The sequence below is a fragment of the Ixodes scapularis genome, unplaced genomic scaffold (genome assembly GCF_016920785.2).
Source record: "Ixodes scapularis isolate PalLabHiFi unplaced genomic scaffold, ASM1692078v2 PGA_scaffold9__187_contigs__length_104089568, whole genome shotgun sequence".
Taxonomy (NCBI): Eukaryota; Metazoa; Arthropoda; class Arachnida; order Ixodida; family Ixodidae; genus Ixodes; species Ixodes scapularis.
Genome location: NW_024609884.1, coordinates 12,958,219 through 12,983,256, shown reverse-complemented (window position 1 = coordinate 12,983,256; position 25,038 = coordinate 12,958,219). Strand labels below are relative to the sequence as shown.

The 25,038-nt window shown below is 47.0% G+C and overlaps 1 protein-coding gene across 1 annotated transcript in view; it reads right to left on the bottom strand.

The window, feature by feature from the left end:
• LOC8023367 (iroquois-class homeodomain protein IRX-6) overlaps positions 1–25,038 on the bottom strand; it is a 175,430-nt gene that overhangs the window by 75,311 nt on the left and 75,081 nt on the right. The window lies entirely within an intron of this gene.

The following is a 25,038-nucleotide window of genomic DNA, read 5'->3' as shown; positions in this document are numbered from 1 at the left end:
CGCGTTAAACTGCATGCATTGGCTCAACCTTTATAGACGACAGGGCGCTGCGGTCAAATGCTCAAATGCATATATAACCACGTTCCATACCACACATTCTCTTTCTGACATGAATGAAAACGAACGAAAGGCTCGGCATGCTGCGGCTCAGCGTCTACGCAGACAAGCACCACCAGAGTTTCGCCCCAATCAACATCATTCACCACGTGGAGATGCGGTCATTTTTTCCTTTTCCGGGCACATTTCCACGTTCTCGGACAAACCGAGCTCATGAAAACTGACCTTCAAACCTTTCTCGACTGTTTTGGTACAGCCCCAGTCGCGGCGTTTCGGCGAGAAGCCAGGTTTTCGACTGGTTCCTTTGAAAACAAAGCAGGAATACACGTCTCACATGGGGCCTTCCGCCCACACCCCCAGACCAGAAGTGCACTCGACTCGCCACCACCGCGCCGTGACGTAACAGAGATGAGTTCGCGTATACACAGAGAAACCGATCACCGGGACTCAATCAGCTGTACCGCGTACCCGCAGGACCTGCCTTTGAAGAATAAACTGTCCTTTCAAGTTTAATTCTATCTTTCGATGGCAGAAGAAGCGACGAAAGCTCTATTGGACCTTTAGGAAGTGGAGACACATAAGGAACAATACGGACAGGACAATCTTTGTCCTGTCTGTGTCGTTCCTTATGTGTCTCCGCTTTTTAAATGTTTAAAAGCACCAACACGCTCATATCGTACATGTATAGGACACTGCATGCTGCTGCTGCTGCTGTGGCGAGCGCAGGGGTGACGTTTGTCCTGGTTAATTGTGCACCATGCGAACATGCGTTTCACACAAATAGATAGCTGCGATCAAAGTTCTCAACTGCACATCGCTCTCAAATGCACATCGAAGTTATCCCCCGTTTAAATTTACATTGTTCCATCTACAGTTAAAAAGAAGAAAACAAATTGTCAAATTCAAAATGTGTCGATTTGCCCTTCTTTTAGATGTTATGCTTGAAAACCACAGCAACCGATTAATAGATTAATTAATCGATAAAAACTGTCGATTACGCGGGCTAAAAAATTTTGATCGACGCCCAGCCCTTAGCGTATATTAGTTCTGGCGTGACGTCGTGTTCTGCGGGCGCCTTTCTACCTGTCGCTCAAGACGGGCTCTCGCTTGCGTTTTGTTTATTTAATATTTTCTATTTGTAAAGCGAAACGTGTTCTCTATATTACACCCGCCTTTTGTGTTTCCGAGAAGACATCGCGTCAAGTGCGTGCAGAGGCGTGCTCCCCGAGATGTTCGCGGACAGATGTATGACCGGATTTTACGATCCACCTCGTGCCGGGAAGGACCGCGTGCGTATATAGTTCACGAACGACTTCGTCTGCCTCGGTGGGTTATTCATGCGTTAGGAGAACATTATTAACGTCTGCTTAGCTAGCGTATACCGATGAAATTTCTTGACAGCACGTCACTGCCAACTCTTGACCCGCCGCACTGTTGCTTTTTTTTTTTTTTTTTAGTTATGGACTTTTTTTTGGTATCTGGTGAAGTGTCGGCTCGCGAGCACAAAGGCTCTTGGCGTCACTTTGTATCGCACTTAAGAATAAACAACATCACTTTTTTTTTACGCTTTTGGTATAGATTCAGCAATACTTTAAGAAGCGATATATCTTCCCCGTTCAGAAATTACAATTTAAAAAAAAAAAAATTATAAGGGAATTTGTTTTAGTGCGTTCTTAAACATAGACTGATAATTAAAGAAAGGGCTTCGTCAATGTTGCCGTACTTTATTTCATGATGAGTGGTACAAGCCGTCGATGCTCGCCCCTGCCATACTTACAGCTTGCTTTTGGCGTGATGCTGAAGTTTATGGGAGCGTTTCAGAGTTGCGCGGTACAGGCTAGTCGTAAGCGTAATACGACTAGCTGTCTCACGACTAATTTGATTACTTCTAAATCTTATAAAATTATGAGTAATTGCTAGTTTGCATTAGTGGAAGCACTTTTTCAGTGGACTAGCTGCTCCAGGGCTTATGCAAATAAAGCAGCTAGTTCCAGCTTACAAAGCTGCCACTCGCTTCATTGCACAGTACGATCATTTTTAAGAAAATAACCCTATAGTCTGTGCTCCGACGGCGGTACCTAGATAGCCAAACTACCATGGCATTCCGAAGATGTGGCGCATTTGAATAATGTATGATTTAAACTAATTGGTGGTAGTTGCGCTCCAAATACATGTATGTAACCATTTTTCAAAGTGTAAACACAGACAACTGAAAACATGCTAATTCTTGATCACTCAGTGTGACGTTTCTAATAAACTATATCCGCGTTTGCTGTTACCAATTTGCATGCAGCTCATTCGTTCTCTGTTACCTCTAATATAAGTTTTAATTACAAATTTTTTTTCTAATGCAATAGTTGAAGTGGAAAAAAAGAAAAAAAAGTCGATCTGGCTGTCGGGAGGACGCAACCTGGCAGTATGAATTTCTTGGACGAATACCTTTTGTAAGTTGTTAGATTTTGTGGTGAGTTATTTTATGCGATTCCTTACTCTAGAAAAAAGCAGATCGATGTGTAAAAATCAGAGTACTAATCAGCGATACAGCATCAGGAGCTCACCTTTATCATGAACGTGAAAACGTATAATTCGGGGCAAGACGAGCACGAGCGCTCATTCTGGGTTTGTTGCCGTGCTTAGAACCTTAACTACATGTTTCAATAGACCGATCTCACCAAGCATTCGGCGCATGCGTGAAGCCACCATAACTTTAGTTCACAGGAGGCGGGCGGTACTGCCCGAGACGTCTCGTGCTTTGCACGCGCAGAGGTCCAACGTGTGTGTGGCACGTGCAAAATCCCAAACTTGCCGGGGAGATCGGTCTATTTGCTACCGAAGTGGATGCTCGAAGCTTAAACTCGGCATTTCTAGCCATTATATTCGACCGGGCTTTTCCAGGATCAATCGCAGAGCCCAAGACAGCTACCGCATATTCGCACTCATAATGCCAGAGGGCGTACGTGCCGAACCCATTAAAACTGATACGACCGCGGTCAGAGGCTCTTTTTTGCCGGAGCGGTCAATACACGCCTCTCACTCTCTCAGCCGTCTCGTTTCATTACGGGCGTGGTACGATCCTTCGGAGATCTATTCCCCGGTCCCTCGACGCGGCTAGTCAAAGCAGCGGTCGGGCCTCTTACAAGTGTCCTTTCTCGCGGTCCTACGAGATTCTCGAGAGGGAACACGTGCGCGCACACCGTCGTATATATATGAGGTCTATACGAGCGACGCATTTCTGGGCGGTTTCCGAGTCGGCCGCCTGCTAATTCAGTGCGCGACCAAAACGCCCGCGCCAAAGTGGCGTTTCCGATGAGTTCTCCGAAAGGCATAAATATCGTATAGAGACGAACCGTATATACACGACGAGAGCGCGGGGGACGGAACATACCACTGCCTAAAAATGCGCATTCGCGCGCACGCATCTCGCTGCATTAGCATGGCGGGGCGGCACGAGCAAAAGGACCGGGCACGGGATTAAGGCGTGAGAGAGGAATCCAAACGTACACACGCGGCGAACCTCGTTGCGAGCGCGTGAACGTAACTGCAGCGAGTGCAGGGCACAGCGGGCGCGAAATCCAGGACCAAGCCCGTCGCGGAGGAAGTGGCTTTTCGCGAGTCCTTGGCAGGTTCCTGTGGGATTCGCCGCGCTGCGCGAAAATGCGGCACCCTTCCGCTCGCATTTTTTTTTTTTTTTTTTTTACGAATTGGTGGTCTTATATGCAGTCGCATATGGGACCACCAAAAGTTCCTGTATAGGCTCCCTACGGGAGCCAGAGTTGCGCGTGTGTTTTCCACGTGTCGCCGCGGCGCTATTCGCCGAAATCCGATCACGTGATGAGCGGGATCAAGTGCCGTGCAGAAAAGTAGACGTTGCACGCGCCCCGCCAAACCTTCCCCTGCGTTTGAGCGCGCCGCGCGCCTCGAACGCGCGGCGCTGCTATTCGCCGAATTCAGTCACGTGAGGAGCTGGATCAACATGCCATGCAGGAAAGACGGCGATACGGGGATTAACGTGTAACTCTGGCTCCCGTAAGGAGCCTATACAGGAACTCTAGGACCAATTGCCCGAATCTGTCGTCTAGAACCCCTGTCAGAAGGGCCCGTTACAGCCCATGAGAATTAACTCCTTTCAAAAAACGGCGAATCGGCTCGCGTTCTCGCGGCTATCCGCATGTCCTAGTTCCTTTTAAGAAGTTCGTTCTGAAGCCCCTAGAACATGCCCGTCTGACAGGGTTGACAGTGTTAGAATTAATTCAAAAAGGATTTTTTTTTTCGGAACTTGATTGGCGTATTTATTTCTGTGCAGGTGTTAGGTTTTTACTGGTTGCCTGGCGCGGCTTATTCGGATGTAGCTGCGAAAATGGTAGCTAAATTTCATACAAGCTTTAGATCCACGAGGCACCAACAAAAGCCAATACACACTGCCTGTATTTTGTGCGCGGCGTTGCGTCGTACAGTGTTCTCCCTTGGAGTTGATTATGCACATACTACTGATTCGTTCTTTTCGTCTCCGTTGAATCGTTTTCCTTTGTGTATTCACTAAGTGTCTGGCCAATATCAATAAGGTTCATTTAATCGTTACTATCGGCACTGGTGGAAATCTAAGGTATAAATATATATATATATATATATATATATATATATATATATTTTTTTTTTTTTTTTTGCAATTATATTGGTTTTGGGAGTTTGTGCCGCCACTCCAAAACATAATCACGCGACCCCAGCTCTATCGAGCAGGGTAGGGTCTATACAATATCCTTTTGCTAACTCTCGTATAAAAGCATTCCGACACCCTAAAAACATTTCTTTCGTGTATCATCTCCCTAAACTGCTGTCAAGTCCGGTGACGCCCTCTCTCATCAACGCAAAGAAAACGTCGAAAGAGAGCCTTTGACAACTGGCGACCTTTAAACGCGCGGCTTTCCGCGCTATCGCCATTCAAGAGGCAAGGACGGTTAGCCGTCGTCCCTTCGCTGACCTCTTACCAGGAACCGTTGCGCTTGTCGCGGCTCAGCCTCGCGCGCAGGAGGCGTCGACGAATCGTTTGGGCACCCCTTAGGCCTCTCGCCCACTCAACGTTACGGGCGGTGCGTTATTGGTGCTTCACTAAAGTGGCCTCCTGACTCCCGGCCCTCTCGAGAACACGACCAAATGCCGGCGCGAGGGTAAACGGAGCGTCGCGACTATCGGCCACTGCCGCTCTCGGTATCGCGGTTCTCTTGCCTCAAACTGCCATTCCACGAACCGGGACTGCATCCCAGGCCACCATTTACCACGTCGAACCACTGCCGCTAGACACAGTTCAAGTGCCGTCGCTAAAGCCCGATTCACGTGTTGCAATATTGCTTGCGAATTCGCGGATGCGACGTCGGGCACACAAGCGACGTCCCAACTGCGAACTCGCAAGTAAAATCGCACCATGTGAATCAAGCCCCAGCGGTGATCGATACTGCGATATAGATATTTGCCTCGCGCATCATAATCGCAGGAAATCTGTAAGCTTCCGGGGAGCAACACTCACCTTTGCCTCTGTCGGCGCCGTATAGAAACAAAGGACCACTCCGTCGTGTATTATATAAACCTTGCGAATGGACGGCTCCTGACAAAACGCACACAATGTCTTTTTTTTTTTCTTTTTTTTTTTTTTTTTTCTCATCGGTTCAAGTTTGTTTTCAAGCGTCGCTCCGCGCGACGAGGAGTGATGAGCCGTCCGCGAAAACAATTGCCCGCGCGACGTTCCGGTTCAACGTAAAAGTTTATTTGATAGCGGCTTCCGCGACGTCTCGTTTTCATCTGGGATATATATGCCCACCATTCTGCTCGTATACGAATGTCCCCGTGATATATCGTTAGACGCTGCACCGCGAGATTAATGACTTTATGAGTAGACTTGGCGAATGTGTCACGAGGGGGGGACTTACGAGCGCTGCAGCCATCTGCGCGAATTGAGAGGCTGGGGTGCACAAAGGGGAAACGCGAGTCGTTTACGCGAGGCAATTTTGATTCCTCCGAGGAAAGGTGTATGTCGGTATGTCGCCCAGGTTGGCACGCGTGGTATAGACCAGCACGCGGCACTGACGTCACGCAGCTGCGGTGGTGCTGTCGACGGCACTGCGCATGCGCAGACGCTTCACTTCACGCGAATTTCGTTTCTGCGCACGCGCAGTGCCCACACCTGGTGTGGGCAAACGCGGGCTTGTTTATAAACAGCGTGTCGGTGTATACCAGCCGCGCGAACCGCGTCGACCGCGGAGGGTGCGATATGACTCTAGGTGAAAACTCATTACTGCGCCTGCGCCGTATTAGAGAGAGCCTGTACGCAGTGCCAGGTAACGGCACCTGACCGACTGTGCGTGTTAGCGAGTCGCAGTCGGTAACTTATACTCGTTACATATTAGCCAATATACGTTAGATAAAGAGGCAGCGGCTCCTCAAACGCCACAAGAGGCACCATGTTGAAGTATCCGCGACCATGCAGTCTTGTATCAAGAACCCGAGTATCAGTTTCTCAATGACATCGTTTTACTACAAAAAAAGCAGCGTCATTGAGAAAAGTCAGTTTTGAAACTCGTCAAATATTTACTCCATTAGGAGATGGGGTAGATTTTGAAGTATACGAACATAAACAGTGTTCAGGTAAGCGCAAGCGCAAAATAAATGTATACATTTAGAAGTCAGCAAATGTAATGCACAGGTGTATCGCTTTTCCATTCCAAAGTCAAAGTCAAATTTGGCGGTTTTACGTGCCAAACCAACGACGGGAATGTGGCAAGTCCTGGAAGACCTAAGATTAGTTTAGACCACCAGGGAACACTTTGAGGTGCAATCGAAATCTCGCTTACACGGCACCCTCCCCGCAATAAGCCCCCCCCCCCCCCCCTCAATTTTTCATTCCTGTGCAGTCATCATCTGGCAAGTTATTCACATTTCTAGGTCAAAACTTGAAAGGTTAGAAGCTGCAATTACATACTAATGTTATCTGACAAAACATCTCTGACGCACAGTAAAATGTGTCAAAGACAAACAATAAAAAAAGGCATTTCGTTTTTGACTTCATCAATAAAATTAAGTACATGTCTCGAACGAAATGTTTCATTCGAGTGACGCTGCGTGCACAAAATTCCGCTTCTCTGACGCGGCGGCGCTGAGAATTCACGCAGATACACGTCGAATAACGAGACGTAAAGTGTGCGAGCTTCGTAGGGCGAAAAAGTGCTCCAACCGATGGGCATCTTGGCGCGAACCTCTGAATAGCAGAGCTCTCGATAGCCGCCGCGTAAAGGCGAACTCCATGAAGCAAAAAATGCGACAAATTTCGCCCGGCGGCGTTCACCCTGCGCGGGGCCTGCGCCGTGAGCGAACGTGCCAGTGTGCAAAGTTGGCGCGCTCGCTCCACTCTCCTTTACAGCGTTGCGGTGTGCAACACTTCCATAGGCGCGGTGTGAGCCTATGAAAGGAAGTTTATGGCAGTGAAGGCTGGGACACATGATGCGAAAAAAATGGACCAAGAATCGAACGGAAATCGGACCATCCGAATACCGTTGTACGCGATTTTCGGAAGACGAGCCACATGAGGCATTTTTCTTTTCCCACCTGAAAGTCGTAATGCTCTACGTTTTCCCGCACCGGGCGGTTCGAAAACATATTTGGAGCTCCAGATCTCTCGTATCGTTTCCGATTTTCGCAAAAAGGGGAGGAGCCTAGCTACCGTTCGAATTTCGTTCGCGGTTTCCGCAGTATATTCGGTCGTTTTTCGCATCATCTGTTCCAGCCTTGACACAAAAACAAGAGCAAAAAAACTTCGACGCATACTCAACGTCTACCCAAAAACCGGTGAACAGGCTGTCACGAGATCTGCTCACTTTACTTTCGGCGTGCGAAATTAGGAGTGAAAAGAGGAAAGGCGCTCGGTTCCAGCGTTGAAGAACAACATGGAGACCGTTAAGTATCTGTCATTAGATACGTTTAGAGGAGTGCGACCGAGGCGCATCAAATCGAGAGGGGATTAATCACGCGCACCCAATCTTTCATTTCCTCTTCTACCCAATCGATGTTGTCGAATCTTGATTTGAGGCGCTGCCGTCGCATTCATCTAAACGCTGCGATGGACAGCTTCAGAAACGCCGAGCGTGCCTTTGTTTACACTTTTTGTTTCATGATTCATTTTGTGGTGTTCTTATCGATAAGTAGCGCCACCTCACGGGCTGCGGAGCGACCATGAAATGCGCGAGAAATGCCGTCAGTGACTAGAGAGGTTCTTCCCATTCAAAACAGTCAGACAAAGTTTTAAGTCTTTCACCTAAACTCAATTAAAAGCGGTTTTAGTGCAGTACTTGGAAATCAGACTGGCGAAGTTGCGTGGACACACCGCACATTTCATAGAACTGAACCCTTATCCATTGGCGCGCCGTCCGAGACTGAGCTTTGCGGCAGCAGGTGCTCGCGCTTATCTTCGGGGACTACCCCAACACGAATCCCAGTTTCGGACAGCGCGCAAGTGATGAGGTGGACTTCGTTCCTTCAGAGCACGTCTGAGAGCGCTGCAAGCGCGACGCGCGGGCGCGTTTTCGCGTGGTCTTTTTTCTTATTTTGAGGGCTTTCTTTTTAGGCTAATAAAAAGAAGCGTGCGAATTGTATCGTGTAGAAAACACCTTAACTGGGTGTTTCTCAATGCGCTCTACAACTTTCAAATTCACACCTCGGCTCCTAAACGAATAATAAAATATATAGTTAATTAGTCTTAATTACCTAATTAACTAGGCGGACTAAAAAAAATCCGCAGTTTGCCAAAACGCTTCTTAACCACATACAGTTGGTTTCACTCTGGCAAAGCGACCTGTTTCTTTTTTTTTTTTTTTTTTTTAAGTGGGTGCAAGTTGTTTCGGACACTCTGTATATTGTGGAAAGAAAAGAAAACAATCCCGTTCCGAGACGTGCAGGCATCGTTGTAAAAGAAGCTCTCACCACTAAATATGGCTCCTCGAGCATTATATGCTTCTACGATTGTTTCTAGACGGCTCCTCCAGCATTCTGAAACAGTAAGTGTGTCATATGGTAGAAAGTTGGGCGAGTTGGTGGTACATGTTTAAAAAAACAAGTAAAACAACGCAAAAAAAGGACAAAAAGACGAAGTGTACAAACAGAGTGCTGACTCTCAACTGATTTACTGGAATAAAACACACAAATCGACAAGCGTCATGGTCATCAAAAAACACCAAGTCACCACTCCCCCGCACGTATCAAGACTGCTCAAGAATGTTAACTCTTTGTCAAACGGTGCGGTAGAAGGCGAACTGACGTACCTATAATTTTTGCTTCGAAATGTAAAAAGCCTCCAAAATGTGTCGACACTTGCAGTGGCGAAACGAATTCGTCGACGCTTGCAGTTGCGGAGCGGGGACGCCACCATGTTGAACACAGGGCCGCGGTATCGCGGTAAGGCGACCACGGTACAGCGTTTCAGGCACGTGACGCCGGTATGAGTCGCGCATGCGCAGTCGGGCCCACGGTAACAATTTGATAGAAGTCCCTAATAATAGACAGTTTTAGCTAAACGGCACCGCTGGCTACCATAGGCTACCGCGCGCATGACATAGCTTTCACACTGAATGATAAACAACAGGTTGATGTTATTTGTATAGACTTTTCTAAAGCCTTTGATCGCGTGCCTCACAGGAAACTAATATTAAAGCTTATAAGAATCGGAATTCACTCAACGATTACCGGCTGGATAGAGTCATATCTAACTAATAGAAGCCAGTAGGTAGAAATCAACGGCCACGCCTCAAACCATCTTCCAGTTTACTCGGGCGTGCCCCAGGGCTCTCTCTGTCTTGGGGCCATTGCTGTTCTTAATATATATAAATGACATAGTACATGAGACTCCATCAGACATCCATACAAGGCTCTTCGCCGATGACTGTATTATTTATTCAGCTGTTAATTCAACCGATCGACAAACTTTATTAAATAAATATCTTAAACACATTAAAGAATAGCGTGACAAATGGGATATGAAAATAAACTACCCAAACTCCGTGTATTGCGATATCACTAATGAAAGAAGCATTCTCCCATTTAAATACTGTATTGGAGACATAGAATTGAGCAATGTAGAGCACTTTAAGTACCTTGGTGTCATGTTTTCTTAAGACTTAACCTGGACCAAGCATATTGACACCGTCTACACATCAGCATATAAAAAGAGTTGTTCTTTGAGCCACAAATTAAAACATACAACGAAAGAGATCAAAACGGTTGCTTATAAAACATACGTTAGGCCCATCTTGGAATATGGTAGTGTCGTCTGGGATCCTTATGCAAAAAAAGACATCGATAGGCTAGAAAAGGTCCAGCGACACGCTGCGCGTTTTATTCACTCTAACTACAGACAGACTGCATCCCCAATGGAAATGCTCAGAGCTAGTAATATAGAACCGCTGCACATAAGGCGAGAAGTCGCACATCTGATATTGCTTTATTTAATGATCAACGACAAACTAAATTTAAGCCCGAATAAATACGTTCTCCCATCAAGCTCAAAACGATCATGTAGATTGAATCATACAAAACCTGTCAAACTTATAAAAGTCGAATAGATACCTTTAAACAGTCTTTCTTTGTAAAAACTATTGGAGCTTGGAATTCCTTACCCTATGATGTTGTAAATTTGGAAACCGTGTCCTCCTTTGAAGACTCCATTCAAACCTGTTAACATAATGATAGCTTGAAGTGATGCCCTTTAAGTGTGCAATTTGTAATAATTATATGGGTTCATTTGTTCAATTTGTTTATTTGTGTAGAGGGCCAAGGTTGTGCATTGTTGTCATTGCTTGTTCGAACAGCAGTGTCTGCTACATTGTCAATTTCTTATGCTTGCGTTTTTTATGTGTAATCACAACGATGGATACTCTCCCTGCAATAGCCCTCAAAAGAGGGCTGACCGTATTTTCAAATAAACAAATAAAATAAAGTAGTGCTCGAGACGCGCGCTTGAAAACGTGCTTCGAAATCAGAGCGCGAGCTCCCTGTAGCAGTGCCTCCCAAGGTGGTACGCTACACTAAAACTCCCTAGTATGCATACTGAGCGGAATATTTGAAGACTTTACGTGAGAGATCAGATTAATATTATGCGATATTACCGAGCGATGTACTTTAATCCGTAGGAGGGAAACGCGGGTTTGCAGAACTTGGTGACCATCTTACTACTCACTGCTTATGTGAGAAGGCCGTTTTACTTGGGATGGACTTGTTTGACGTGGTGTGTTCGATCTTGAAGCAGATAATCCTGATGTATGAGGACTGGAGGAGTGTTAATGAGGTTTCTGGACCTGGTAAAGGACGTCCTTGATGACTCCCAGATAATTATTAAATCGGAAGCCTGAAGGCTGTGTTGCGCATTTGCGCCGGTTGCGTTCTCAGCGACCGAAAGTCGAAGCAAAGACAGAGACACCGACACAACCGCTGCTCATGGCGTTCCTCGCCAATACTGCCGCGCGCGCAGTTGGCCAATATAAGCGTCCTTTGCACTGTTATTTCAATCAAACTGTCAATGATGCTTAGCTTCGCAGATATCTTGCAATTATATTATTCTTGTTGCCTGTTTCAAGGCAGGAAAATTATTTTCCAATGCCGCCAAGCCCCACCCAGGTGGTGGCAGTACGAAGATATGTGGTTCAGGGATTTCCCCATGAATTGAAATTATGGGGGAGGGGGGGAGGGTCAAAATTTTTAGGGGCGGGGGGTAGGGGGCGGGGGCACTGAGAATAGAGAGTCGTTGGGAATCAAAGGGGTGCCTCCAGAAAAACAAGGGGGATGTACACCCCCCTGGGGGGTGTGTAGGGAAATCACTGGTGCGCTTGCTTCGCCTAAAGTCATTGGATCCTGGGAAAGTAGCGCCAAGCTAGCTTTCCCGTATGGTCACCATTTTGGTCCGTGAAATGAGCAGTTTCTCCTTGACCCCTCCGTTATTGGTGAGGCTATTTAAATTCGCTGGTGACGGGTAGCTTCACAGAAACGTTTCTTGTATACCGAGATTTTGCTATTTTCACACACTGGCGAAACAAGCACACATCTTTTTACCTCCACTAAAAGCGGTGTCGGTGCTTGGAGGCATTGAAAAATAATTTTCATGTTTTAAAAACTCAGGAAGAGCAATATAATTCAAAGGGATCCGTGGAGATGGGCATGATTGATAAGTTGATTGCATACACAGCGCCATAGACACGTATATTGGTGAGGAACGCTTTCAGTAGGACGATGCTCCATGGCGATCTTGGAGCGACTGGATTAGAACAGCCCTCTGGCAGCATCAAAGATCTAAAGGGGCCGAAATTGCGATTGTCAGAGCAACGGAGACCGATTAGCCAATTGCCATGCGAGGTTTTGGTCTCCGTATGTTCGTACTTGTTCGTGTTCGGCTAGCAGGCGGGAAGGCAATGGCGGTATACTTTCCCAGGATCTAGTGGCTTTAGTGCCACCATTAGAGCGTCGGGTTTGGCTCTGCACAGGGCGAGTCAACTGAAGGGCGATTCACACAGTTGCGTCGAGTCCGACTGCGTGCGAGGGTTGCTATGGCAACAGCTACGTCGGCTCCAACAAAACCGGTTGTTACCACGTTTCGTTGGAGCCGACACAACTGTTGCCATAGCAACCCTCGCACTCGGTCGGACTCGACACAACTGTGTGAATCGCCCTTGACTTTCGGAAAGGGAATGCAGGCATTGCAGTTGGGACGTGGACCGGTCCACTGGTGATCCACGGGCTGGCACTTGGGGAATGCCCCCAGACAAGACGTGCAATGGTCATCACGGGGCCAAATGAGATTCGCATCAACGTCAACACCCAATACCAATTCAGATCGACTGGAGAGGGTGCCGCGTATGTCGAGCGATAGATTACGGCGAATGAGAGGTTGCATAAGGAGTCCTGTCGCAGTTTGTCGAGTCCGCTGTCCAGTAAGTGGTGGCAGAGAGAGAGAAAGACTTCCACAGAGCAAAGCATCCTCATCCAAGGCCAACCACTTAGTTATGCGAATGTACATATGCGCATAATCAACTTTGCACCGCACTCCGCGCTCTAGAAGAGAATTCCAGGAGAGAGGAGGAAAACGAGAAGCCAGTGAGATATTTCCGTTTATTTTTTTTTTCCCCTGTCACCCGCACGTGATTCTTTCGCACTGCCTTGTTTACGAAGGTGTTTCTGTTTGCAGGCCCGTAAGTCCCGCGTGCCGTAGGTTTGTGCACGGCCGCGCAGCGAGCACGGGTCATTCGGCGAATGTGTGGCGGCGCGCTTGTGCTCGCGTGTGTTGCTACCAGGGTTGGTTGGCGGAATGATGAATGCTACGAACTTTTTTTCGCTCGCTACGCAGTCGCGTCGTGGAAGTGAGCGACGCCGGTGAGACGGGAATATTAATGGCCGTACACGCGCCTTTACCGCGAGCGCATCTACTACGACGGCACGTCTTAAAAATGTGCCCGGGACGCGACGGACCAGGTTGCCACGTCGAGAACGACATATCTGAAGGTGGAGCTATCGTTGGCGCCGCGGATTTTGCCGTGTTACGCGCGCCGCTCTTCGCCACGGCAAGGAAAGCTGGAAAACGATCGGAGGCTCCCATTTGGAAGACCTCTGCTGCATTTTCCGTAAAGATGGTCGCTCCGTCGTCGCCGCGCTTTTTTTTTACTTTCTTCTCTTTTCTCGCGCGTGATTGAGGGGTGGTGTGCGAGGCGATGGGCGTGTACGGGATTTCTTCTCGAGAACTCAGGACGAGGGAGAGGGCAGCCGGAAAGGGGGGAGGCACCACGTCCAATTGCGGCAGTCATCTGATCAACCCACTACGTCTTAAACACTTGCACGTCTCCTGTTCTTTTTTTTCTTTTTTTTGCCATTTTCCGCGAAAGCGTCTTACTAAAAGAGCCGAACGATATTTATCTTGTAGGTAGTGTCGTGTAGTCCACTTCCCTCGCCGCGTTTGAGCATCGTGGTTTTAAGTAATTTACCGCCGCTCAATTCGAGTAAAACCTATAATGTACAAACGTTTTGGAATTTACTCACCTAACCGACACATCGCGGGAATGCTGTTTCTTAAGGAAGATGCTTGTATTTGAATTGCTGCGATAAAGACGCGGAAAATGGGCGCATTATGGGAGCTCCTCTTAACTGGTGGGCAAGTTTTAGAACGGCTATGTCGCGGCATAAAAATAAAGAAAGAAAGAAAAAGGGAGCACAAAAATGCAGAACAAATGTCTTGCGCGCGTTTTCCCGCTGCAGATCGACATTAAATAATGCATGTGGTTACGCTTCTACCTATCACCCATGTCGTCGACGAAAATTCTGATTTGCTACGAGGACACTTTTAGTGTGACGGATTATACTCCTCGCTATGCCAAGCAGAGATCTTTCAGGCGGAGCTTACATCGCGGTGGGATTCAAATAACAAACTGAAGCTGCGCGATTCCCTATTCAGGACCGGCGAGCTCCAAACGGGCACAAACTCTCGTCGGTTTGGTTTGTCAGAGACTGCAATTCTTGACGAAATTCAATCAAAGCCGCGAACGTGCTTATGATTTGAATGAATTACATGTACAGCCGGGTTACTGCAGAACTAAATATAAAGATATCATCGTAGGGGTAAGAAAGCAGATGAGTTCGGGCAATCGAAGCCTATAGCAAAGCGACCGTCATATTCGTTCCTTCGTTATGTTAGTTCCGTCATGAACAAAAACACTAAACTACGACGTGTATTTTTTGTTAAAAACGAAATTTCTCTTTTATTACGGCATATTCAGGTTTCTGTATGCTCGTTTAAGATAATTTATATTTTATTTTATCTGAATATATGCACTTCAAACGCAAAAAAAAAAAAAACATTTTTTTATTACGAAAATAATAAATTTGCGCAACGTATAAACTATCTCCGAAACATTTTTTTTTACTGAGGTGATAACGAGTATAGTCAAAAATAATCTAGCTTTTGAAGATAGAAATAACGGAGAAGATGCAGGCGAGCTGGTGAACATTCAACATCTTGAACACCCGAGACTAGGAACAAAACGTGGACAACATAAACACAGCTTTTAACTTGAGCAGTGAGAGATAGGTATCCTTAGTGTTTTGTTTTGTCTTTCATACATAATTAAGGATCGAAAGGTAGCTGTTGTGGTATGAGTGTACTTGATGATTCCTGGTTTCCCCAATTAGATTTCAACGTATTTTTTTAAAATCACACTTGTTGAATTTCTAAGGTATTACGCAGTCAAATCATAAAATAAGAAACCAACGAATGAAATTATAAACTTCGGAGGCAATTAGGAAAAAAATTAAACATGTAACTTCATTTGAAAAAATAAAAAGTATTGGGCCGCACCAGTTTATTGAAGAGATTCACAGCGTTTTCCCCACGCAAGAGGGCTTCCCCGCTTAACTGTCGTGCATTGAACAAAATCATCCACCGCTAACTCTACACTACACACAGATTTTAATATGCTTCGTCTGGGGTCAAACCCTCTCCATTTTTATTTGAACTCAGAATTCAATTAAATCATGGTGATCTAATTGAATCTAATTAAAATGCACCTTACATTTGTTCGCATGGCGCATTTCGTCGTCTTTGCGCAAACACCCACAGCGCATAAATGTGTGGCGGGTCCTTTCACTTCTCTCCATCTCATCTCTTCTTTCTCTCTCCCCCTGAGTGCAAGCATGTTGAGATAGGAATGCTTTGGTAGTAGGAGCACGTTCAATAGATTGCTGTCGTCCGCGTAAATGTATGTGCTGCGGCAGTATCCCGCGCGTCGTAGCACTTCCATCCGCTGCCCAAACTCGTCAGGATAGCGTCTTAACGAGTTCAGTCGAGCCAGAATCGAAGATTGCTGATTATTTTTATTACCCACCGAGACTGGTCGGTTAAGCAGTTATCGGGTGCCGAGTCCATGGGGCATGATCGCCGATGCATGAACACCCTTATACAAGGGTATATGGCCGTGATTAAACTAAAAACACCGTGAGGTCCTGCTACCTGAAAACAACCCTTCCCCCCCCCCCCCCCTCCCCCCTTTAGGGGCTCCCGAAACAAACCTCAGTCAGGCTTTGAAGGACATCTCGAATTCTATATATCAATGACCACCGACGCCCAGACGCGAAAGCACGAAGGAATACGACGATGAATAGAAAGTGGACCACGTTGTTACTTTGAGTGTAAGCACGCCGCTCTCGAGGTGTTCACGCACCAACAAACTTTCCTGGTATGAGACGACGTATATGTACGTACCACCGGAAAGCCGGCGGATTTGGCTAATTGCGAACGTCAGCGTCATTTATGCTTTCCATCCGTCAGTGTTCCACGTCTCGCAAAGCTACATATTGGGTTCGGCAGCTCGAAGGTCGAACGCATGCCATGCCGGTCGAGTCATTTCGGTCAATTGTAGGAGATTGATCGTTCGAGGGCTCGACATTCGGGACGGTAATTTCAAGGCCGTCGCTAAGATCACCCACTAAAAGCAAAAGAAATCAAAACACAACAAAGACACACGGTACACGCAAGACGCAGCCCTCACTAGAGTTTTGCAAGCTATCGGACCGGTCGCTGGTGGGGCGTCAAGTTACACAGCAGCAGTTTCGAACAAATCACGAAAAAGAAGGTCGGAGCTAATAGAAGGAACTTGGGGGGAATCCTCAGAGGGGTAGTCGAAGTTTTGTTAAGAGGCTTATCTTATTCAGCTTACAATTACACTGCATGTACATATTCAACTACTAAGAGGTACGATCAAAAAGTTTCGAGAGTAATTTTGTAGCGTAAAAAAAGGAGACAGCACAGTGATACGCACGCAGCTGTTGAACGCAGGGACCTTCGTGTGTCACTATGCCAGAGGGCATTGTTCTCTGTACATTTGGAACTGCGCTACGCGATCCTTTGTGACTGCGTGCTGGAGCACAACGGCGATTTCAGCGTGCAATGTAAACCCGAGCGAGAGCCAACAACGATTCTGCGTCAAACTCAACAAATGCGGAGCAGAGACATTTGAAATGATTCAGCAGACTATTGCGAAAAAGCGGCGAGTGGTGCGAGGTGTCTTGAGTGGCGCTCGCTCTTCAAGAATGTCACAACATCTCTGGAAGAGGAAGAAAGTTGGGGCAAACTTCCCCGAAATCTCTACGTCTTGCAGTAAATGTCTGCCATTCATGAATATGCCTTCTATAAAACTCTACACATGCACTTGTGCACAGAGCACAACATTATTCCGCCATTACTCCATGCGAGCAGCGCAAGGTGTAAAATACCCGTCCGGGGATCGATCAGGGCCCCACCATGGACGCACAGGATTCAGTTGGGCCCGCTTGCTAGAATCATAGTCTTAGATTAGACTGTGTGAAACAAAGCCTGCCCAACCTGTGGCTTGCGAGCGCTTGAGACTCGATTTCACGTCCCACTCCGCTCGTGTGCTAGCTTTGGCAGTGCTTTCTTTCGCACAGTCTCAGCTCAGACGCATGATTGTAGCCAGTCTGCCCAGGGGGGGGGGGGGGGGGGGGGGGCGGGGCATAGGGGTCCCACATATCGTCTGCTTTTGGGGCGGCGACTTGTGTGGCGTTAGTCCTGTCAGTCAGCACTCAGTAGACGTCTTGACCAAGTCTTTGCCACGCGTTCTTCCCGTTTATCCGCTCGCGATCTGGGCGCGGCGAGGCGGCTGCGGTCCCTCCAGCTGCGGCGGAGTCTGCGGCAATGGATCTGCGTCCGGTAAACCACGGGCACGCATTCTTATCGTCGTTCCCCTGCGAGATTTACCATCCTCTCTACGGGGCTCGCGCGCGCCGGGCGTTCCTTTCCGCCCACCTTCTCCAACCACCATGCGCTAGAACACCGAAAAGCCACCCACGAATGCTGGCATGCCAGGCCCGTTAGAAAAGAAAAAACCTCGGGAACCTCCGCGCATGCGTTCTCGCGCCGGAACAGGGATCCTTCATCACGCAGGAGACGAGGTGGAGGAACTGTGGAGAACGGAAGTACCTCAGGCCTCCTCCGTAGGTGGGGCTTCGAAAGATGTCCCGATGGGCTGCATGCGAAAGTGCGATCGTTGCCGACATATCGTTTCGCGTTCGTTTTTTTTTTTTTTTCCTCTTTTTTACCGGAGCGAGTTTTACGTACTATTGGATAAACCCGTACGCGCTATTCGGAGAAGTCTGAAAAAGTAATGGGCGTTGGGAAGGAAAGGATGTTGACGGGATGCAGCCGATTTGCGGGTACATTATACTAAACACCGTTCACAGGGACAGTGCGCCGAACATATTTAATGGAGTTTATGTAAGGAATAGTCTCATTCACACATGCATGCAGACGCATTCAGAAGGCTGTTGTACAAAATGGATAGCTGCACAATTTCCAATCGTCCGATCTGACGTAATGACGCAATTATCGGCGCGCTCGTCAAGCCACGTGCGTTCAAGCCTATGATAGTGTCATTCTACGTCACATCACAAAAAAGCTAGGAAATATTTGGCTTTTCAAAATACATAGCAGAAATCAACAAAAGACGGGGGCCTGAACCAACGCACTAATTATCCGGGAGCTATGCTATCTGCAGATCACCCTACGGTAGTCACACCAGGGTAATATTCACTAGTCAGAAAATAATAAAAATCGGTAACCTATTAAAAAAAAAATAAACCACTAATTTTAGCTGAACTAGCTGCATCAGAACAGGATTGTGTCGTTTACTAAACACGCTGCAATGAATATTGGAAGGCAGAACAAATAATTTGGCAGCAAATGATTGGCTATTTAGTTCCCATACTCGGCTTCTACGTTCCAGGGCCACATTGTCAAAGCTAGCGTAATTTCCGCAGTCACTCAGACGCCGTCAAAGCTACTGGTGCGATCGCGTGGCTTCGTTTACGTCTCCTTTGCACGATACGGCGTACAAATGCGACACACGATGACGCCACATGCTTTAGGAACAGTGCGACGCTGCATCACTGTGGACATACGCAACGCAAACCTTAACAACATAGCACAGAAAAGTTGTTGCTGAGTATAAGTTTCTCAAAACAGCTCCAGAGACCCAATAATAAACATTCACACAATTGTTACTAGACAGTAACGCTGAAATTATTATTATTATTTTTTTTTTGTAAAGGGTGTTTCTGCGAACAGTTAAAAAAAATCACTGTAAGTAGGAAAGTTGAGAAAAAAATTAACTCGTTTCGGGAACAAACTGCCAGTCACGGCGGACGTCAGGTATTCCAAAAAAGAATAAAAAAATGATTAGCAAAATAATTATCTAAAATTTGCTAATAAACCTTTTAATTTGCAAAAAATTAACATATCGGTCTGATTAGAAACTTGCTGAGCCTCATCGAAAAAAACTCAAAAATTAGTCAATTTTAGGAAGACTATGAAGCACGTGGGAAGAGCGGTGTTGCTCTCAACTTTTCACTCGTGCAGCAGACGGAAGCTTGGCGATGCAAACACTTTGATCATAAGAAAATCCTTCGCGGTTTCGCGGTGCCAGCCGCCTGCTGCACGAGTATAGGAACTCTAGCTCACCCTTCTGTTTACCACCTACTTCAAGTCATCCTAAAATTGACCGATTTAAGGGTTTTCCATGTCGCTACGCAAGTTTCTAATTGAAGCCATACGCTTATTTTCACTAATTAGAAAGGAAGCCTCATTGGAAAATTTCAGATATCTCTTTTCCTAATTAGTGTGTGCTCGTTTTTGCGATCCCACCGTGGCCGGCTATTAGTTCTCGAAAAGAGTTTGTCTGGTGTACTATTTCCCCGTCTATCGTTGTACTATTTCCCGGTGCTATTATTTTCTAAAGTAAACGTTGAGTGTTATTTTATGCGTATATTACTGCCAATGGGACAAGGAGCTCACCAGGCGTTATGTTGAAGCTTTTTATTTTTTGTTTCATGATTTATTTGAACAGAAAAGAAACATTTGCTGTTTTTGTTCTATTCCAGTAAAGGGCTGCTGTGTTATCTATTTTCTTCAACAGTATTTCGCATAATCCTGGTTACAAGGTTAAATACCATACATGTCCTAGTACTTGTGCAAACTAAACACGAGTTCGTATAAAAATACTATCAGTAGCGAATCAGTATTATTATTAAAACTGTCGTTAGGTACATCCGTGCGAGAGATTAAAGCTAAATATCGTAAGTAATTAAGGAATGAAGGAACTCCTACCCTAAAGCAATCCTTCATTCGCAGAGGTTCGTGACTGCAACCACCAAACACGGTACTTTCGTTTATAGGTAACTGCAATTAACTAATCACATATTCAGTGTAATAAAAAAAAGTTAGTTCTGGAGAAGCATTTTTATGAGACAAACCTCTTAATCGGAAGAAGTCAGGGTAGTTCAGCATAAAAGTTATTAAATATCAGAAATGTGTTTAGTGTTTAACATCAGGTTATACTTCATTTCGATGTAAAGAACGCAAGCTAGTGGGTACTGGTTTTATCGACACGATATGAATATACGTATCGTTGTAAATAATAAAAATTAAGTTAACAAAATTATCCTGCTTTCACGCACTATTCGATTCTGAGTAATTGTCGAGACCTTCGATTCGTTGCCGGACGATGGATGCAGAGATAGCGACTCCCCATCAAGTAGGACGCTCTGATATTTGCATTTATTCGCGATGCCCCCGTTTACGTACCACGAAGTGTTTGCAGAGCATTACGTAAACAGAAACGAAAAAAAAAGAATATATATATATATATATGCATATTGTTTAGGCTGTCTTTTTTTTTTTTTTTTGTCGAAAGCGATGCGAACGAAATTTAGGCAACGAAGCCCACGAAAAACTGCGTGAGTCGTTTCGCAATTACTCGAAACGAGTTGTGGACGCGAACAAAGCAAAGATCTGGTTGCAGTCGGCAGTCTCGGACAAACCATTTAATTAAATGGCATCTCGGCGGGATGGCCAGCCCCGCGTAGTGCAGGCGCGGCGGAGCTGGTCCATCGATCATCATTTGAGCGCGGGACGCCAGGGTACGGCTGCCAGAATGTTTCACTTATACTCTCTCATAAGGCAAGGGGTTCGTTCGTTCTTCGGCTGTGACAACGAGCGGTGGCGCACCTTAAAACGTGCTCATTTCTTTCAGCTTGTCTTCATCACGCGCCAAAGCACCCCGCTTAGTGATTATGCACTTCGAAAGAGGCAAACAGCGGGCACGGATAGTTTAGCGGCGAGGCTCAAGCGGCTCTTAGCGACGCGGAATAACCTTCGCTGAAATAACCGGAAATTGGTGATCCTGCTCCGTAGCGGTAACATACATCATTGCTGCGGCAAACAAACACCTGCTGCCGCGCGATGGGACCAAAAAGGTTGAGAAATAAAATTACAGGTACGTGAAATATGGCGGTATGAGCTGTGTGTTATACTGTCGCGAAGTTGTGCTCCCGCACGAGTGTTTAATGCAAGCAGTGATAGAGTGCAGGCGAGCTGGTAAACAATCGACATCTCGTAAACCCTGAGATGGGGAACGATAAAAAAACGGACGAACACAACAAAATCTCAAGATTTTGTTGTGTTCGTCCGTTTTTTTATCGTTCCCCATCTCAGGGTTTACAAGATGTTTAATGCAAGTTCTTTTTTTCTTTTTTTATTTCTTTTGCGGGTTCACGAGTGTCTTTCGGCCGATGCTGGTCGTCTTCACGGCACGGCTCGTGGTTTCTACCGGAGTCGCACTCTCGTCTCCTCCATCTCCCTCAGTTTCTCCTCGCAGAGCTTCTGTTGTGATCGTGACTTCGATTTTGTTTTGTATTGTTTATTGTTGATCTTGTGAACTTCGCTCGAATGTGTCTCGTCTTGTGTATGCGGTTGTTTTGAGGATTATTATGCTTTTGCTTTGGGCTTCGAGCCTTTTCATTTGAACACCCTCTGGGAGTGGTTGCTTAGATGGCTCCAGAATGCTGCTAAACTTAATATAAGCGGCTGTCAGACGCCCGCAGAGAACGTGGCTCCTGGATACCGGGCCTTGACCATCACCCTGCCTCTGGAGGCCAACCTGCCCGCCCGAACCCCCTTCGGCTGTAGTCTTTCGCCCGCTGACTCGCAAACTTGGGATTCTTTGCGGCTGTGGAGGAGTTTGGACCGCCCGCTTTTGTGTTGACTGTTTGTCGAGTTCGGCTGTGGTCGGGGCACCCGCCCGAGGTGTGGTCGAGGAGGACGGCAGGGGAAGTTTCCCGAGGTAAAATCTCAGCTTCCAAAAGTGTCTCTTTCTCGATTTTATATTCTAAAAGTTATATTGATGCCAGTTAGTAAATATAGTTATTTGGACCAATCGAACGAATAAGCAAGAAGGTCTAATTTACTTCCATACAATACAATGAAACGTTTCAGACCCTATGTGCCAGCCTGTGTCCTTTGACCGGAAAGCCCCATAAGTCTTTTCTCGACCACCAGAGGCGCAATGATGTTTGACGGTTGTATTCGGCATCATGATAATACTCGTTTTACAATATCGGAAACCGTGACAAGAACCCGATAATTTCCGAAGATGTGACGCAAGCTCTCATCGCAGGCATTATATCGGATTCGAAATAGGTACTCGTTGCTAAAACAATAAGATATAGTATTTTGACGCATTCAAGAAGACATAAACAAACGAAAGACGAGTGAAGCGAAGAATGAAATTGTTGCGAGACACGCCTTTAATTGGGCGCGCCAGTAGCTGAGCGCAAGTTCACCATAAAGCGCGGGGGCGTGTCAGATCTCCGTCGTGTCGCATGGGAGCTTCGCATTCTATACGACAAGGCAACATATTCCTTCGAGTTACCTTTCCAATCCATCGCAGCTCTCTTGATCGTGCCGGTCCAAACAAAGTTTGCCTGTCACACCTGTGAACTAAAGTTCTTACAGTATTTTCGACAAATCAGTTTGATCGTTGGGCAACAATCCTACGAGTAACATCAATGACAACCAATCAACTCTGTAACATTAATAACAACCAATAAACTCTGTAAAATCTATTCTTTTTTTAAGTAAGGAAACCTAGGCAACAGCTGCTCATACAGTTGGTGCGTAGTAGAGCACCACTCAACAACGTAAATACTATTTAAAAATTTTGTTCCTGTGAGCGGGACGTGACTGTGCCGGCTGTGATGTATCTATGTCGGCTCTAGCGCTTCTATAAGGCAATACTACAACGTTATTGCCCTCCGAGGGCAACGCGCAATATTACAGGGTGTGCACGCTTTTACAGACTACAAGCCGCATTCAACAATGTTGTAGGTGCTGTTGACTAGACACGTTTTGATAGAACAAAAATTAGGTAAGTGAACAATGCCAATACATATGATTTGCATTGACGCCGTATCAGCTGCCATTGCGGTGGCTTTGCTGCCGAGCGATTACCACCTTCTCAGCACTACACTTCGCAAACACCGAATTTGTTTTTATCTCCAAGAACTAAGAATGCCCTCTATCATGATGAGATGAAGTCACGTACAAACCATGTATTGCGTTTTCTAGAGAAGTTTTGAAAATCATCAGTGTCATGATCCCTTTATACTATATAACTACTTACTTTAAACCACAATTTTTTTTTTTTTTTTTTGCGTTGCGTTTTTACGTTGGTGCAAAATTCACGTTATTTTAAGCGCCGAGTCCTTCACGCTGACGGACGGGGAGCAACTCAAAGCCATCTTGTTTCCCCTCAAACCACTGTCCAAAGTGTCACCGCGGGTATATTGAAGAAGAGCTCTCTTCTCGGGGCAAAGTGACCGGAAGAGCATACCGCAACGGCAACTCGTCTTTCCCACACTACACCGCACCCGGACTACGTCGAGATCTTGCTTTCTTCAGCCACGACTTTGGTCGTCACGCTTGAAGACCCGGTCGCCAACCACCAATGTCATTCGCATCAACGTATTCTCTGCACCTCCCACCCGGCATATGTCGCCAACAAAAGCATCGAAGTTGTAACCCTGGGCGAAAAGAAGTGCATTGAGGCCGCGTGTTCCTTCTCCCGCAGTGGCAGAAAGGCCAAGCAGCAAGCGAGCCCGGCGCGCGCACGCAACCAAACACAAAACACGCGCCTCACTACCGTAAACATTGAGCTGACAACAAGCTCGGAAGCGCATTCTGTTTGCCTTGCAGCGGTTTCGCGGTTGTCGGATCTCCGATTAAGATTCCTCTTTTGTTTGCATCTTTCGCGGGAGGGTGTTGCGTCGTTCCCGCTGGCGACGGCGGCGGCCCCGCGGCGCGAGGTGCCTGAGATCCGCCGCTGGGTGTCAGCGTGTTTTTTTTCTCTTGCGAAGTGCTTGGACGGGTCCGCCGCCGCAGTCAGAAGAGCCGGCAAAGCTGTCAGTGCACGTAACCTATACGGCCCGAGTGTGCGTGCGCGGCGGGCCCTCCCGACGGAGACGTCCGACGCGGAGTGAGGAGCGAAAGCGTTCGCTGCTCTCCCGGGTTCCCCTTTTCCAGTTGCTAAACTCAGGACCCGGCGTGACATGTGACATGGCTTGAAACAATCCGTCTGCTGCCTGTTCCCTCTGTCATTGAACCTGCCCGCCCGGCGTTTTCTTCCCATACGCCACGGCGGGCGCCAGAAGGCTCCGGCGTGCTCTGTCCTTTGCTTTTAATGCCCTTTTTTTGTTGTTGTTTTTTGGCGCACGGCGCCTGGCGTCGCGTCTCGCGCCCATCAGCGTCAAGTGTCATTCCTGTAGCCTTCCGAGTGGGCCGGAGCATGCCCGGACTCGTAAAACAGAGTCGGGAGGAAACTCCGCGCATTGTGTGTCTGAGCCGCGCTTGTGTCTATAGTGCAGCGTGCGTGCCCGGATCTCGCCCGCTGTTGTTGATTGACAGCGGCCCCTTGTCTTTCCCTTTGCAGGGAATCAACGATACGGTCAGGAACGGTGGCCCGATCGAAAAGACGCGCTGCAGGTCTATTTTTACGGCGTTCCCGCGTTGGCCTTAGCCGCTTCCCTCTGTGCCGCGGACCGACTCTGAAACGGGACGCTTTTAGAGAT